General features: G+C 43.3%; 1 protein-coding gene across 11 annotated transcripts in view; it reads right to left on the minus strand.

Annotated features, from left to right (window-relative positions):
* Positions 1-17,093, minus strand: part of LPP (LIM domain containing preferred translocation partner in lipoma) — a 765,001-nt gene that overhangs the window by 638,012 nt on the left and 109,896 nt on the right. For 3 of the 11 annotated variants that reach the window (XM_070371863.1, XM_070371866.1, XM_070371865.1), the window contains 2 exons: positions 1,194-1,349; positions 498-686 (listed from right to left, as the gene is read on the minus strand). The exons of 7 other annotated variants lie outside the window; for them this stretch is intronic. The gene's annotated coding sequence lies outside the window, so the exon portion shown is untranslated. The remainder of the gene's footprint in view (positions 1-497; positions 687-1,193; positions 1,350-17,093) is intronic. One more of the 11 variants, XM_070371864.1, reaches the window with a different exon arrangement.

Consider the following 17,093-nt stretch of genomic DNA (forward strand, 5'->3'; position numbering starts at 1 on the left):
GACTGGTTTGAGAGCTCAGTAACAAAAGAGATGTGAACATGTTGTGGAAACATCTGTACAAACATAAATGGGCCTTACTATCCATTTATTACAATGCCGAGGAGAGAGACTTTTCATCTGAGCCACTGTGCCTCACAAGTGGAATCTATTCCCATCCCAGCCCGCTTTTAGCACAGAAAGAAGGGATGTAGACAGTTTTCCAGAGAGGCAATGCTTTTTAATTTCTCTATTATTTCCAAAACAAAAAAGCAAAAACCTTCCCCCTCTTTTGTTTTTCCAAATAAAAATTAATTATAACCCTAACTTGCTAATAAATGCAGGCTGGAGCTGTCCTTAAGTAAAAGCTTTTGATAACAAATTGCCTGCACTAACTGCTATTTTACTGCTGAATTTTTTATTGTTGCTTAAGCATAGCAATTATGCTAATAAGCCTGGGAGGATGGTACATTGAGTATTGAATCTGACAGATAAAATACTCAATAAAATGCTAATCTCACCTGAAAACTGGAATCAGACAGCCTTATTAGTATTTATGGATATGGCATCTTAAACATGTTTTGTTTTTTTTTTCTTTTTCAGATAAGTATATATGAAATCAATGTTGTCTCCTAATACAGCCTGCCACTGCTAAGCCTCCGTGTGCTTTAAATTCGAGAAGACGGTTCCTCGCTGCTTCAACCTTCTTCCTGATGGAGAAACAAGAGCTTATTGGTCATCTCTGCCACAGAAAGAATAGGGCAATAAAATGTGTTTCTTCCTGCACCTCCCTTTCTCTCCCCCCACCCATCTAATCCCCTCAAAAAGGAAAGGTAAGAACTGTCTTTCTGAGCAGAAAGAGAAGGCAGATTTGACAGTAACAAGAACCATTTGTCAAACCATCTGGCTTCTCTCTTCACCTGACAGGAGGGAAGAGTGATGTGTCAGAAAGAACATGGAATTGAGGATTCAAAGAGCTGGCTTTCTCGCCTTGAGTTCTGCCATTTCCTCCATGGGAGGCCCTAACAGGAAGCAGTGTCCTACACAGGGACCTTCTGAGTCCACAGTTCAAGTCCTTTTGAGAAATGAGTCTCTACGGGGGACACAAAAAAATGGGGGCCAGAGCCCCAGTGTATGTGAAGAGCGAAATATTATAAGCCAAGGTAGACACATCAGGGGAATGTGAGATTCTTGAACTTGTTACATTTACATGGTACCTCCGTATTATGTATCCTCAGGATATGTTTAAACTGGTCCAGGCTTAAATTCAGAGATCTCAGACACCAAATACAAACAGTAAGCAAGACTGGATGGTCTACCAACTGTTCTCAGGAATTTTACTGGTTCTCTTCTTTAGGATCAATACATTAACTCTGGAAAGGAACAAAGAAGAGAAGTCAGCTTCCTATTTCAAGCAGCATAAACTAATGCTGAATATCGCAATATTATTTATGAAAAAAATCCTTTCCTCCTTTATTTCCATAAGAACCACATAAGGCAGGAAAGAGAAAATTCTCTTCTCCAGAGGCTGCCGTAGATAAGAAAATTAAGAATCAGAGAGGATTTCCTCACCCAGTCAGAGCACGTGGGTTCTGGGGTCAGGACGAATAGTTTTGCCTTCTGACTAATTCCAGCCTGCCACTAAGCACATGCGGGTCTTCTGGGTCTTGGGCCCGTTGACTCACCCCAAACTCAAATACCCAAGCTACGAGTCACTGCTAGACAGAAGAGGCAGTGAGCAGGAACCTCAACACCCACAGCCGCCATGCCAGCGCCTTCGCCCACCACCTTCAAGGTTTCCAAAAGCTGACACCCCTTCCAGAAGTCTCTATCTCCCCTTGTTAGGTCATAGGCATGGACAAATCTGGCTTTCATGGCATGCAGGAATGTGACAGGTTGTGACAAAACTGGGCACAGATCCCAGGACTCAAAAATTCACTCTAGGGCCTTACAGAATTACTGTACTCTATAATCCCCCGTTTCTTCCTTTGGGCCCTTTCACCTTTCCAAGACCAAAGAGGTCCCTTGACCATTAGCAGAAAGGAGAGGGAGAGAAAATGGGCTCTAAAGAGTCAGGGTTGAATACAACTTAGAATCCTCAAGCCCCTTTCTTCAGCAAATCTTCACAATGCAGACAAAGCTGTGGTGATTTTTATTATCCCCGTTTTGCAGATGAAGAAATAAAGGACTAGAAGTTCATAGATTCCTCGCAGATAACACAAAAGCTCGGTGATCCTCAGCCCAGAGCTGGGGAAATGCCAGTACAGGTAGGTGGTCAGCCCAAGGCAAGGTAGTGCCACACAATCAGTAGAGTCTACAATCGTTAATCACAATGTTCCAAGACACACCACCTCCAAATAAGAGAAAATGCTGGCATCACTTTAATATTAGTGATCCACACCACCCAAGGGAGCTGACCAACTTGTCATTTTCCCTTCTACTTCACACAGATAGAAATAAAATCCAAGTCCAGACACCCCTTTATCTTTATTGTACCAGAACCAACACTGCAATTTTCAAAGCAACATCACAACAAATTCATCATGTAGGGATCACTATCTTCCAATTTTCAGGAGGAAAAAGCCAAGCACTAAGAAGTATATTCACTCGACCAATTCTCAGAGGTCTCTGAAAACAGGACCAGCACTCAGATCCATGCCCCCTGTTCTTTCCACTTGATTAAGCCACCTCTGAATTGCCAGGGCTGCCATCTCTTTAGTAAACAACCTCGGCAGAAAGTCAGTTCTGAACTGAGACATCTCCCAACAGAGTAACGATTCGAGTCATACTTCGAGGAATAATTTCTGGGAAAGCAGAGGAGGTGATGCTATCAAACAGTGAAACTCAAAACTCCTACTCACTACCTACCGGGGAGGGAGCAGGAAACGGGGCCGAGGCCCCTTCCCTCCGTGCTCCCCCTGCCCATTTCTGTCACTTACAGTCATTACTAAACTTAGCACTTTAAGCAAATGAAAGATATTTCCTAGCGGCATAGCCTTGGGTAAGTCCCCAATCTCTTTGGTCCTATTACTGATACACAGTCAAGCACATACGCACACACACAGGTGCACATATACACACCTAAGACCACCCCTTCCTTCCCTTAGTGGGATGGTGACAACAGAAAGCCCCTGTTTTATTTACCCTGCACAGCCCTGCAGGAACACCCTAATTGTTCATGCAGTGTCCCCAGCCTCTGCACCCAACACGCTGACCAGAACCCTCCACTACCTCCTTCCTTGGGCCTCCCAATTTCCAGCCTCCTTCTGCTAAGCCCCGCTTCCCAATCCTCACCTGCCACTCTCCTCTGTTAGGTCTGGTCACTTCTTCCCTGCACAAGCACTAACTTCTTTCCCCATCACCAACTGCAACATTCCCCTCACACCCGAAATCCATGTTCCTCTAAATGAAATACTGCCAGGCCTTCAACCAATGAAAGCTCTTCAAACACCCTCCACCAGAATAGCTGCATTTCTCCACATGCTCTTGATTTTGTATCCTACTAAAATCAGCACCTCTATAACTAAGTCTATTTCATAAGTGAGAAAAAGGTTTTGTGCCCAGAATACAAGAAGTATGGCACTACAAGGACCTTCAGTCAAACCCCCAAGGACACTGCCCCAAACTGGAGAAACTGCGGCAGTGGGGAGTCAGTCCCCGGGTCAGACACTAAGAAACACCACCATGCTGGGTCTTATACAAATGTTCTCCAATCTTTACAACTTAGCATGCAAGGTATATTCAATCCCCAATAAAACCCATTTACCGGGACTCAGAGAGATTTAGTGTTAATAACTCAGCCCCACTAGAGTTGTGTGTGTGTGTGTGTGTGTGTGTGTGTGCACGCGCACACGCGCGCTCAGTCATGTCTGAGTCTTTGTGACCCCATAGACTTTGTAGCCCACCAGGTTCTTCAGTCCATGGGATTTTCCAGACAAGAATACTAGAGTGGGTTGCCATTTCCTTGTCCAGGGGATCTTTCTGACCCAGGGATTGAACCTGCATCTTCTGTGTCTTTTGCATTGCAGGCGAATTCTTTACCAAGTGCAGCACATACTATCCTAATTCACAAGGCTACTGGAGCTCAGGTTTATAAACAAATCTGTACAATTTCACTGAGATTCTCTGTTATTGAGCAGGGTCTAGTGCTCTGCCAGATGCTTTGTGAAAATAATCTTGGGTAACGTACAAAAAACCCTGCCCAGTAATTCTTAGTGTCCCATTTTACAGATCTGAAAACTAAAGCCAAATACCAAACAATATGTGTCTGGCACATTTAGGACTAGAATCAGGGGTCTCTGACTTGCTCTTTTTCTCTTTCCTCTGCATCACACATCTTCTTTATACCTAAAGTCTCTGTCTGTAGTGTGTTAAACATAATGGGTTTTTCTATGCATGAGTCACTAGAAGCAACCTTCAGCAGTCCATGCAGAATCTGCGCTGCAAGTCAGCAAAAGGTGCTTCACAAGCAGCGATCTAGTTCAGATCACAACAGTGATGGTGGAAGGTGGATTTTTGGAGCATGCCATGTGAGCACAGGCTGACCCTGGACTGTTCCCAAGGGTCAAAGTCACTCAGCTTCACAAATGCACATGCTGGCTTGTCCACCATCCTTGTAGCAGGGGCAACTGCAGTGTATTGTTCAAGAATTTTCATGGTCAGACTCAGAAATCCAGAGGTCATCAAGTACACCTCCTCTTCAAAAGGAAAATTTTCCAATAGAAGGATTTGATAGCCCCAAGAACTTGAGGACTAGAAGAAGAGATGGTGCATCTTGACCTAATCTCACTGGAATGTCACCAGCATCTTAGGTAGATATCACCTTTGCCTCTGGGAAAGCAGGATTAAGAAGGAGCCAGGGAAAAGTTGATAGCTGCTCTTAAAAGCTATAGGCCCCTAAATCAGTTCCCAGGAGACCTTCTAATTTCTTGGGTTAACTGTAGGTAACCTTCCAATCCCTCAGGCCTCCTTAGTAAGTCAATTTAACACACATTTACAGAGTACGTAAACATGCCAGCTACTGAGTTATGCTCCAAAGGCTGAGAGATACCTGCCTTCTGCAGATCAGAGCTCAGAAACACATATCACCCATTAAAAAACAAGATGGTTTGAGAAAGAGTCTCTGAAAATACAAACCATGGGATGGTGGACGTAGGAGGAAAGAGACTGATTCTTAATGGAAAAGCTGATGTTTCTGAGAAGGTGGAATTTGAGCTGGGTATGGAAGGATGTTGGCTTCCCTAGTGGCTCATATGGTAAAGAATCTGCCTGCAATGCAGGAGTCATAGGAGACACAGGTTCTATCCCTGGGTCGGTAAGATCCCCTGGAGGAGGGCATGATTCTGTTCTGCAGATGCGATTCTGTCCTGTAGAATCCCATGGACAGAGGAGCTTGGTGTGCTACAGTCCACAGGCTTGCAGACACAACTAAAGCAACTTAATACATGAGCATGCATGCTTGAATCACTGTACTGAAGCCCTTTGCTGTACATCTGCAATACTGTAAGTCAATTATACTTCAATTAGAAAATATATAAATCAAATATGGCACTGCAGCTTCAAGTGACTGTTTCAATTATGAAAGTCTTGGCACTATTTTGAAAATACAAGAAATGTAAACTTCATATGAATAATTTTTGAGTTTCTTCTTGGGAGAAAAAAAGGATGAGGGAGTAGGAAGAGGTTTGGTAAGTGGTGGAAAGTGTCTCAAACTCACCCACTCCCTGCATTCTCACTCTTAAAATACATTTCAAGCTCCTCGAGTCCCTTGGACTGCAAGGAGATCCAACCAGTCCATCCTAAAGGAGATCAGTCCTGGGTGTTCATTGGAAGGACTGATGTTGAAGCTGAAACTCCAATACTTTGGCCACCTGATGAGAAGAGCTGACTCATTTGAACAGACCCTGATGCTGCGAAAGATTGAGGGCAGGAGGAGAAGAGGAGGACAGAGAATGAGATGGTTGGATGGCATCACTGACTCAATGGACATGGGTTTGGGTGGACTCCAGGAGTTTGTGATGGACAGGGAGGCCTGGCGTGCTGTGGTTCATGGGGTCGCAAAGAGTTGAACACGACTGACTGAACTGAACTACTCAGATTACTAAAAAGTGTGTATTCACTCATTGACTCATATATTAACCCTCATTCACAATCCACTCTACATGTCTCCATAATGAGAGCAACATTTACTGAATGTGCAAGGTGTTCTTTTAGGACCCTCACGTGCAGTATTTCAGAGTCTTTCTCTGTTCTATCATTATACGTGTGCATGCGTGCTCAGTCATGTCCGACTCTTTGCAACCCCATGATCTGTAGCCCACCAGGCTCCTCTGTCTATAGGATTTTCCAGGTAAGAATACTGGAGTGGGTTGCCATTTCCTACTCCAGGGGATCTTCCTGACCCAAGGATGGAACCCACATCTCCTGCGTCTCCTGCCTTGGCAGGCAGATTCTTTACCACTGAACATGGGAAGCCCCGTGTTCCATCATTATCCCCCAGTTTATAGAAGAGAGAGCTGAGTTACAGAAAGTAAGCAACTTGCCTAAGGCCGTGTGGCTACTAAGCAGAGCACTCTGGATTTAAACCCAAACAACCTGACTCCAAAGCCTGCTGGGCTACTACTACTGTGTGTACGACATCACTTGAATCCATCATTTGATTAACTCCAAAAGGTAAATGGCGAGGGGACCCTGTTCTGGCTCCTGGTGCACATGGCTTCCTTTCAAAGGCTCTAAATCACCTGTCAAAAAAAAACAGTCTAGAATTATACCAGGAATCAGGATAAAGTCAGCAGAGCCTAGACTCTGGATACTGGTTTGTCGGTTTTATTTTGTTTGTTTGTTTGTTTTTTGATAAATGATTTCTATTTCCTCATCTCTCACTTCCGGCATGTCTGCTGATTTTCAGTTTCCTCAGAATTACTGGCAGTTCTTCCATGGTCACCTCAGCCATTCTCCATATCCTGAGACATAGCATGCATGGTCCATGAGCTCTGAAATCATTTGGTAGAGCAGACTGCTCTCTTGCAACATCCTTTTCCGTGGACATCAATTTCTTCTTAATGACATCGATTCTACACTTCCAAGCTTACAGATCATCCCCCTTCCCTGGATAGAGACGACTGACAGAGGCAGAAACAGTCACCCAGCTCAGTTTTCTCTCTGTCATCTAGGCCGTTACGTCACCCTCCCCAGGTTACAGAATGCCAGGTGTCTCCACTAAAGGACCCCCTCCCCTGGAGCCCATTCTAATCCCATCCCTGCCCAGAAAGGAACTGAAAATGAAAGGCTGTGATTGGCTGCCAATTACATCATTGCTCTACAGGCCTGACTGAACTCTTAATTAATTGAATGCCACTTTACTTCCGTAACAGACTCCATGGACAAATAAATAACCACAAAGAGAACAACATAGGGTGAAGGCAGTAATAAACCAGAGCCTCTGGCTCAGGTTAGAAAAAGGAACCATTTGCTGGGGTCACCTGTCATTAAGAAAGATTTGGTCACCAGGTGAGGACACACAGTTTTCTATATTAAATTAGAGAAGTGATTCAAAGGGGACTGGTTTCAGCTGACAAGAGCAAAGAGAAAATCAATTTCAGGTTGCCAGGACAACTAGACTTTCCCTGCAAGAATAAATTTGAAAAAGCTCTAAAATCTGACAACTAAATGTTTCCTCACATTACATCATATCCCTAAAACGTGTGTTGAACCAGTGAGATAACCAAGCCTGCTAATTACTTTCTACAACATCCATAAGACACAGGGTTGATGGTCTTGGCTCCAGTCTGGCTTTCTTCTCGCAGTCCCGCTCAGTACCTCAGCTTTATAGTGAATGAGGACTATGTGCTTCTCCAAATAAATCTGAAGGCTTAACATTGTCAGGTTGTCCTTGGATCCTAAAAAAGGGCAGGTGAGCACCTTTTGAGTACACATCCCCTAAAGACAACCTGACCTTCAAGGACTTGCCTCAACTCAGGGCACTTGTATTATTGTGCTTAGCATTTCTGTATTACTTTACATTTGCAGAGTGCCTTCCAGTGACTGAGATGGACACCCATGTTCCTTGTCATATAATTCACCAACTACCCCTTCCAAAGAAGGGGTTCAAAGTCATAGAATCATCCTTAACACAATGTTAGATCTAAAGGGGCTTGGGAGACAAACGCTGTTTTACCAGAGACTGAATCCAAGACCCATATAGGCAAAGTGACAGCTCAAGGTCAACACAGATGGTCAACAGCCGAGTCAGGACTGGAATCCAGGTCTTTTGATAATGGCTTCTATGCAATTTCTTTAAATAGCTGCCATCATTCCACCTCTGCCTGAGAGACTCTGGGAGCTGAAGTTAAGTCCACTTGATCTCCTATTAATCCTCATGAGGCAATGACCCCAAATGGCCTTATCCCAGGAGTTCAAAGTCCTGACCCCAGAGCCAATAATATCTGATGAGATGAGCCTTCTCTATGCATTTATGTTCTCAGAAGGCTGAATATCAACTTACCTCCAGGGGCTATTAAAAACAAGCACAGCTAATAAATCACTGGAAAGCACTTTGCAAATGTAAAGTAATACAGAAATGCTAAGCACAATAATACAAGTGTCCCGAACTGAGGCAGGTCCCTGGAGAGCACAATGACTGCGCTCTCCACCATCCACCAGAGGATGCAGAAGCCATGCCTCGCTCCAGACTTCATTCTCTTTCCTTAGAAAGAAAGAAAGTACATGTGTTAGTTGCTCAGTCATGTCCAACTCTTTGCAACCTCGCAGACTATAGCCCACCAGGCTCATCTGTCCATGGAATTCTCCAGGCAAGAATACTGGACTGGGTAGCCATTCTCTTCTCCAGGCATTTTCCCAACCCAGGGATAGAACCCGGCCGGGTCCACTGCACTGCAGGCAGATTCTTAACCATCTGAGACTGCTCCCTAATTGTCAAATATGCCTCTGGATGTAACTGTCTTACGATGATACACGAGAAAGCACTTGCTATCAATTCGTATGGTCAGAGAGTTTTCCTAAGTTTGGAGAAACACCTACAGGAGATCAGAATCAAACAGATGGAAAAGTAAATGTCAAGCTGTCCCTCACTGGTGATAAACCAAGTAAACTATGAAAAACAATGAGCCCATTTGAAGGTGCTTTCAGGGGGTTCAGGCTTAAGAGCCAATTTTGAATCTGGTGGCAGGTCAGAAGAATAAAGCACACCCTCAAGGGCTCTGGCTGCAGGTGCCAATGGGAGAAAGAGGTGAGGACAGAGCATTCCTTCCATTCAATACCTGGTCCTTGACTCTTGTTAGCAAGGTGAGCAGAAAAGAGTAGGAGAGGGAACCAGGGGTGAGTAGAGTAACTCAGACATCAAAAGCTGGTTATCGGACTGAGACATGAGCTGGTGTCTGAGAGACATGACTTCTAACTCTGACCCTGCCATCATATGCTTTGTGATGCTGGGCAAGTTACTTAAACCTCTCTAAGCCTCAGTTTCCTCATATATTCAACATATATAATACTACTACCTACTGCACAGGCTGGCTTTGAGGATTGTTCAGCTGCTTAGCTGTGTCTGATTCTTTGCAACCCTATGGACTGTAGCCCGCCAGGTTCCTCTGTCTGCGGGATTTTCCCAGCAAGAATACTGGAGTGGGTTGCCATTTCGTCCTCCAGGGGCTGTGAGGATTAAATGAAAGGAAATATGGGGGGAAATTTACCCAGTGCCTGACATTTAGAACATGTGCAATAAATGTGAGTTGTCATGCTAACCAGAGAGGCTGGAGGCTGGAAGCTAGCACAGAAAAAAAGGCAAAAAGTAAAACATAAAGTTAGAGGTAAAGATCATGGGAACAGAGAAAAGAAGCTCAATCTTACCAGTTCTACTTTGTATCCACTAGGGAGTTATCAGGATCACATTCCTGAGTTTTAAATTTAGGGGTGAATGACAATAATTTAGAAATGGTCAAGCATCTGAAAACCTCAGACTTGAGTGGAAATCCAGGAACACTTGAAAATTCAACCACCTGGTCAATGTAGAGGTCCGTTCTCGGCATTTGAGCCATTAAAATCCAGGACTGAGTGGTAAATGTGGCTCCAAGATTCTCATCCCAAAACAAGAAACGAATTTTAGTTTTTGTAAAATGCTTCCCCCCTACCCCCAGTTCATTTAACATACTTTATAGCACACATGGACACAGTCCATACCACCAAGAGAAGTAAGAAATGGGCACGAGAACCATGAAATTGGGACTTCCCTGGCGGACCAGCAGTTAAGACTCTGTTCTTCTGCTGTAGGGTGTGCAGATTCAATCCCTGATCAAGAACTAGGATCCCACATGCTGCGGTCAAAAAAAAAAAAAAAGAACCATGAAATTAAAGAGTAGTCCCATTAAGTCAAGCCCAGATAAAGAGACATGAGACTTAGAAGAAGCAAAACAAACTAAATTTACTGAGCTTCTATTCTGCCAAAGATGCATAAGAATTAAGAGAGGAGAGGATCAAGGAAGATTTTCTGGAAGAAGTCCCTTTGAGCTGATCATCTGCTGGGGCACCTAGAATTTGGGGCCACATCCTTTTCTTCAGCAAGATCGTGACAATGCAGTGCCACTGGATGAGGAACCAAAAGCCCCACAACCACTGGTCTTCCTTCCCTCCAGGTTCCAATCTGCAACACGAGCAACTACCCACCACTCCACTAACAGAGAAGCAGAAGCACAGGGAAGCTAGGGAGGGAGCTCGAAGTTGGAATTAAGCCAGCATCAAGGCTCAATGCACCCGCAGGTACAAAGCAAAGCAGACATGAAAAGGAGACGAAAAAAGGGATCAGAAGAAAATATGGGCTTCCTGGTAAAACAGAGTGAGAGAATAAAGGGTCAGGTTATGAAGAGAGGAAAAAGAAATGAGAGACAAGAGAAAGAGAAGGAGGAAAGGACGAAAGGAAAGAGCTGGTGTGTTGTTTGTTTGTAGTGTTTATTTCTGTAAGCATACTTCTGCCACGTCATTTTTAAAAAAAAATCATACTTGGGTTAAATCATTCAGATGTTAGCTTGAGAGGACTTTGTTTTATTCTCTGACCAGCATTGAGAAGAGTTCCTGGAATATAGTAGGTGCTGAATAAATATTTACTGATTGAATGAATAATGCTCAGCTACAGTGGGTCACTGTTGCTGAGAAGAAAGAGGCTTTGAAAGTCACCAAGAAAAATAGCAAGATTCTGTTTATACTTCAGTTCACTTGCTTTCATAGGTGGGAGGACACAGGTGAAAACAAAGTTAGTGCAGGGCTCCAGGGGGCAGTCACCGTATGATCACCAAATTTCAATCAGACTGACCCACACCCGAGGACAAAGGAAAGGTAGGCCACTCCCTGGATGAATTCATCCGAATCGGATGGTTCAAAGCCAGGATGAACCCTGGCCATTTCACTGTCTCCTTTGGAGAAAGGTGCCATTTCCCACTGCTTGAGAATATCAATGCTCTGGAAGTAAAATTGAGGTGACTAGACTTCCCTTGTAGCTTAGTTGGTAAACAATCTGCCTGCAATGCGGGAGACCAGGGTTCGATCCCTGGGCCGGGAAAATTCCCTGGAGAAGGAAATGGCAATCCACTCCAGTATCCTTGCCTGGAGAATCCCATGGACAGAGGAGTCTGGCAGACTACAGTCCGTGGGTTCGCAAGAGTTGGACACGACTTAGCAACTAAACCACCACCACCACAAACTTCATAAATGAAATTAGTTGAGAAAAAGGACAGGATCTAGAAAGGACTAGATTTAAGCACTGAATTGAAGCCTGCCTAGAAGACTTGCCTATCAATTTTCACGGTGTTCCTTCAATCATCCTCTTAACAATTACTGAGAATGATTGAAGGAACACCATGAAGATTGGCTAACTTCCCAACTAGTTCAGAAAGTAACTTCGCCCATAATGAGGAATATAACAGTGACTTGAAGATGGAAACACCAATTACAAAATGATGAAACGAGCTAATAGCAACCACTTCACTCTTCCATCATAAGCTGTATCAGAAGTTTCCATAGCCTGCAAGGTCGGCACTTCTTTCTATGGCTGTGCCAAATCTCAAGAGCCTGTTATTATTTATTACACATGAAGCACTTTCCATCTGCAGAGCGCTTTGGAGTCATGTTTTATTAGTTACTCAGCATTCTTAAATCTAAACACAGCTAAAGCCCTACTGGAGGAGAGGCAAGCCCCATGATTTACTTACTCATCACACTTAATGGGTCTACACAATCCCTCCCAATGACTGGACAAGTTAAGGAAGGGGCAAAGAAAACACTAAAACTGAGAAATCAAATCAATCCAGTTCTTTCTTCAAGGCCGCCTGGCAGGGGGCTATAGTGCTGGGAGTTGCAGCAGGAAAAGGTGCAGAAATGTATATATGACACAGCTCTTGGCCTCAAGGAACTTATGGCCTAGAGCTATCTGAGAGAATCTTTATGCTCCCTTCCAACTTGAAGAGTCTGGGTTTCTACAAAAATATAAATAGGTTTCAAATACCATGTGCAGAACATGTTCTGACATGATCCAAAATTTGAGTAATTAAACAAATACAATTCTGTCCCCAAAAATCAAAAGGAAAGAATATTTTTTCAAAAGGAAAGAAATAAGAAAAATTGAATTATTTCTTCAATTTTCACCTTCCAGACTCAAGATAAGCAGCCCCGAATCATATAAGAGGAAATTTTAGATGAAATGGGGGTTAATAATCTCTTTCAAGAGCAGACAGTCAACCCAAGGAACTTACTCTAAAAAGAAAACATAAATTTAAGAGAAGGATTCTACTCTCATAAAGCCATTTAATAGATGCATAAATTAATACTGATGGAAGTTATAAGTAGTTTGGGTATTTCTCTAAACAATAAAGATGAAAAGACCCTGATGCTGAGAAAGATTGAAGGCAGGAGGAGAAGGGGACAACAGAGGATAAGATGGTTGGATGGCATCACCGACTCAATGGACATGAGTTTGGGTGAACTCCAGGAGTTGGTGATAGACAGGGAGGCCTGGCGTGCTGCAGTTCATGGGATCTCAAAGAGTCGGACACGACTGAGCAACTGAACTGAATTGAAAGATCAAAGTGTTTGGAGGAACTACCTTCTACTTCTATAAGAGACATGAAATAGTCAAGTATAGATGATCATATCACCTGCTAAGAATAACAGAAGATGGATGGATGGATGAGAGGGAAGATGGGGTATTCTCCACACGATTTAAAGTTTAAACCAAGTGGTTTGTGATTCACTTCTAAGGATTAGCATCTAGTAGCAAGCTTGGCACATATTAAATGTTCAATAATTTTTAGCTCTTTGCTGTCTTAAGTAAGTGAAAATATGCAAGCAAGAATGAACAGTCCCAAACAAGAATTCCTCAGTTGTGTTCTCTGTCAAGGTGTCCTAGTTGATAATTCTGTTGTTAAAGTGAACTGACTGTCCCATCACCCTGCTCATTACTGAGACTGATTCATCAAACATTTTGGTTCATGCAATTCACAACTAATTAAAAGCCATCCTCTATCATCCTTTGATGGGGCTTCCCTGATGGCTCAGTGGTAAAGAATTGGCCTACAATGCAGGAGATGCGGGTTTGATCTCTTGGTCGGGAAGATCCCCTAGAGTAGGAAATGGCAACCCACTCTAGTATTCTTACCTGGGGAATCCACGGGCAGAGGAGCCTGGCTACATACAGTCCATGGGGTTACAAAGAGTTGGACACAACTTAGCAACTTGAGCATGGCACCATCCATTGATGAGGGAGGTAGGTGTGTGTGTGTGTGTGTGTGTGTGTTTATCAATTTACTGGCTAGGCTGAAGCTTCATAAGTCAATATGTTTGAAGCTTCCTAAGAATGTCTAAAGCTTCGTAAGAGCACTAGACAAATCTTTGCTATGCCATCTCTTTACCACGTGCTACTTCAAGTTTTGAGTATCAGTTTGTTCTTAAGTAAAGATATATTCTTTAGCCTTCCACTTCACCTGTGAGGATCTGATGAGTACATAGGTATGGTAAGGGATTAGTCCACGAGGAAGCCCTATAGAAACCTACGTCACATATCGTACTCTCAAAAAAATTAGTCATGGCCAAAAAGTTATTACTGTTTATATGACTGCTCTTCCCTGTGGTTTTCTTACAATAGCACCAAGCATTTGAAGCCATTATAATGGATGATTCCAACTAAAGCAGAAGATACACTGTGCTCAGTTTCCTTAAATAGTCCCTAAATTATTGGTAGAGTCTTTCACGGAGCCCCAGGAGCCTGATTCATTCTTCTACTTTCTACTTCAGCCCCAGTTATGCTTGCTGCCCTGCCATCATGTGCTGTCTTCTCCTTTTATACACACACCTACCTCCATGGCACCAAAGGGCTCAGAGCAAGCTCAAAGTCAAGATGAAGGCCACACATGTAAGGAAAGGCTGCTGAAGCCCTCATTTCCCAACCTAAAACCATCAGGTTCTAGGAACCAGATTGTGAAGGGAGGTGAATGTCTTACTAAAAAAATTTGGTCAACATATTGCCTAGCATAATGAGTGGGAGCTCACAGAGGGGTCACCTTATCTTTTTCTTTTAAGACATTAAGGAGGTCTGGTCAGGACTCTGTACAAGTTGATGAGCTCAGTATGACTGGGGATATGAAGTAGGAGGAACGAGGAGACAATTTGGAAATACACTCAATCCATGCTTTCAGAAGGCCCACTAGCATTTCATGATCCAGATGGAGAAATGAAAGCTTGGAGATCTGAAGCAAGCAAGTAAGCAAGAGAGAGAGAGAAGGAGGTAGGAAGAAAGGAAAGAAGAAAGGAAAGAGAAAAGAAAGGAAGGAAGACAAGAAGGAAGAAATCATGCCTGCTCTCATAAAGTAGAAATGACTGGTCCTCTCTAGACCAGAATTTTGTATTTTTATTTCTTAACCTTGTTAATATCTGTGACGGGTAACTGACTCATCCAATTACTAAATGGAAAGCCAACACCTCAATTTCACATCCCTAGTTCCATTTCCTATGGTGTGAGGAAGTTTCCGGAACGGTCTGCTACCAGTCCCACTTCTCTCACAGAGAAGACAGAATCTATAAAAGAAGCAGACAACTAATAAGGGCATTACAAAGCTGCATTGGCCAAGTGCACACCTGTTCCTACAGCTTTGCGCTGGACACACCCGAATTTCTTCTCCAACAACAAGGACAAGCAGAGGGGAAAGACCGTGAGGGTGCACTAAAAGCAATCCTCTCCACCCTCAGCAGAAAGCTGTCTGCCAAGTGGAGGCCAGCCATGTGCCCAAGTTATATTTAAGGAAATCACAAAGAAAAATTCAAGACCAGGGGTTTTATTCAGTCTTTTTAAGTTCAAACCACAGAAAGAATTTGGAAGAATTAGAAACTTCTTTTTGTGGGGAATTCCACAGGAACTGGAAAATCTCAGGCAAAATTAGAACCAAAGACAACAGAAATAGTAGAGATCTCAGAGATCATCAAATTCAGCCCCGCCACTCTGACACTAAGCAAAACAAGCCAAAGAGTTTCACAGCTGGATGGTGGTCGGATTGGGCTGAGGACCCACATCTGCTGACTCCAAGAATAATTTCTTAGTCCTCATTCCTTGCTAGCATTGACTTCAACACTAATTCCAAATTAAACCTACATGTGACCAAAAAGAAAAGGGAAAATAAACTATTCCCTGTGGCAGATGCTTGGAACATTAGCTTCTTTCTGAAAACGTTACAGTTCGTGTTCTGCAAAAGATGGAAACCAACAAGGGTCCTGTTTTGCTAGTTGCGAACGCACACTTCACAGGAATGCATTTTATGTCTGGTATTCTCCTGCCGCTCCCTTGCCCTGTTTCTCTTTGGCCATATATGGAACTGAGCTCTAACGTCTGGGTCACAGAACTCAGGCCTCGGGTATGAAAGCAATCTGGTTTCGGTGCTGTTTGTCTTTACTGAAAATCCGATGAATCCATCTAGGAAACATTTACTAAAATGCAAAAGGCAGGAAGAATTGATTCACACCCTGAACTTGGCACACAGAAACAGATTATTCTTTTGCTCACCCAAAGGTATGCTAACCAGATTCTGTGGAGAAAGTGACAAATTTAACAAATATAAAAGTTTCTTGCTCAAGAGGTGTGTGCATGTGTGTGTGTGCGTCTATATGTGTGCAACTCACATGTGTGTCGGGGAGGGGAGGGTAGTTGTCCTAACAGAGTTAGAAAGACAAAATTGATGCAAAAAGCAAAACAGTACCATCAAACCAATAACAATACATACTAGGGAGTCATCTTTCCTGATATGACTTAGTTATCTCTTTATGTGGTATCTGACTCTCAAACTTTTGCAAATAGCATTTCAGAAATAGAAAATCTCTTTGAAAATGGGGATTACCTGCAATTATTATTTCAATTTAAAACAAGCATTTAGTAAGCATCTATAATTTCCAACAATATTCCTGAGAAGACTTGTGTGTGTGCTGTGCTCAGTCACTCAGTTGTGTCCAACTCTTTGTGACTTCATGGACTGTAGCCCTCCAGGCTCTTCTGTCTGTGGGATTTCCCAGGCAAGAATACTGGAGTGGGTTTTCATTTCCACCTCCAGGGGATCTTCCCGACCCCAGGATCGAACCTGTGTCCCCTATGTCTCCTGCATTGCAGACAGATTTTTTACCTGCTGAACCACTGGGGAAGCCATGGACTTATACAAAGAGAATTCAATAAGCACATTCCCCAGGCATGTCAACTTAGAAGGACAGAAATATGGGACCAGGAAAGAAGAGCCATTTCAAATGAGGGGAAAACCAAGGGCCCAGGAATAGAAATGACTCGCCCAATAGTGCATAGATCAGTAATTTCCATGTGGAGCACATAAAATCTAAAATGAAAGTAGAAGAGACTACATAAAGATTAGTTATGAGCTCCAAGAACAGAGAGAGAAAATGGCTACCTGTTAACCCTTAACAGTATTCAGCACTCACTAAAGCATGTGGTCACCCACAAACTAGCTTTGTCATTTTCCAGAGAGTACTTTTTGTCTCCTGGTGAGGACAAGGATGGGTAGAGATCACATCCTCTATTTGAAAGGCCTCTGGAGTCAGGCAGTCCGGGTCATAAGATGAGGTCCATT

Source organism: Bos mutus, chromosome 1, assembly GCF_027580195.1.
Source record: "Bos mutus isolate GX-2022 chromosome 1, NWIPB_WYAK_1.1, whole genome shotgun sequence".
In the NCBI taxonomy this organism is placed as follows: domain Eukaryota; kingdom Metazoa; phylum Chordata; class Mammalia; order Artiodactyla; family Bovidae; genus Bos; species Bos mutus.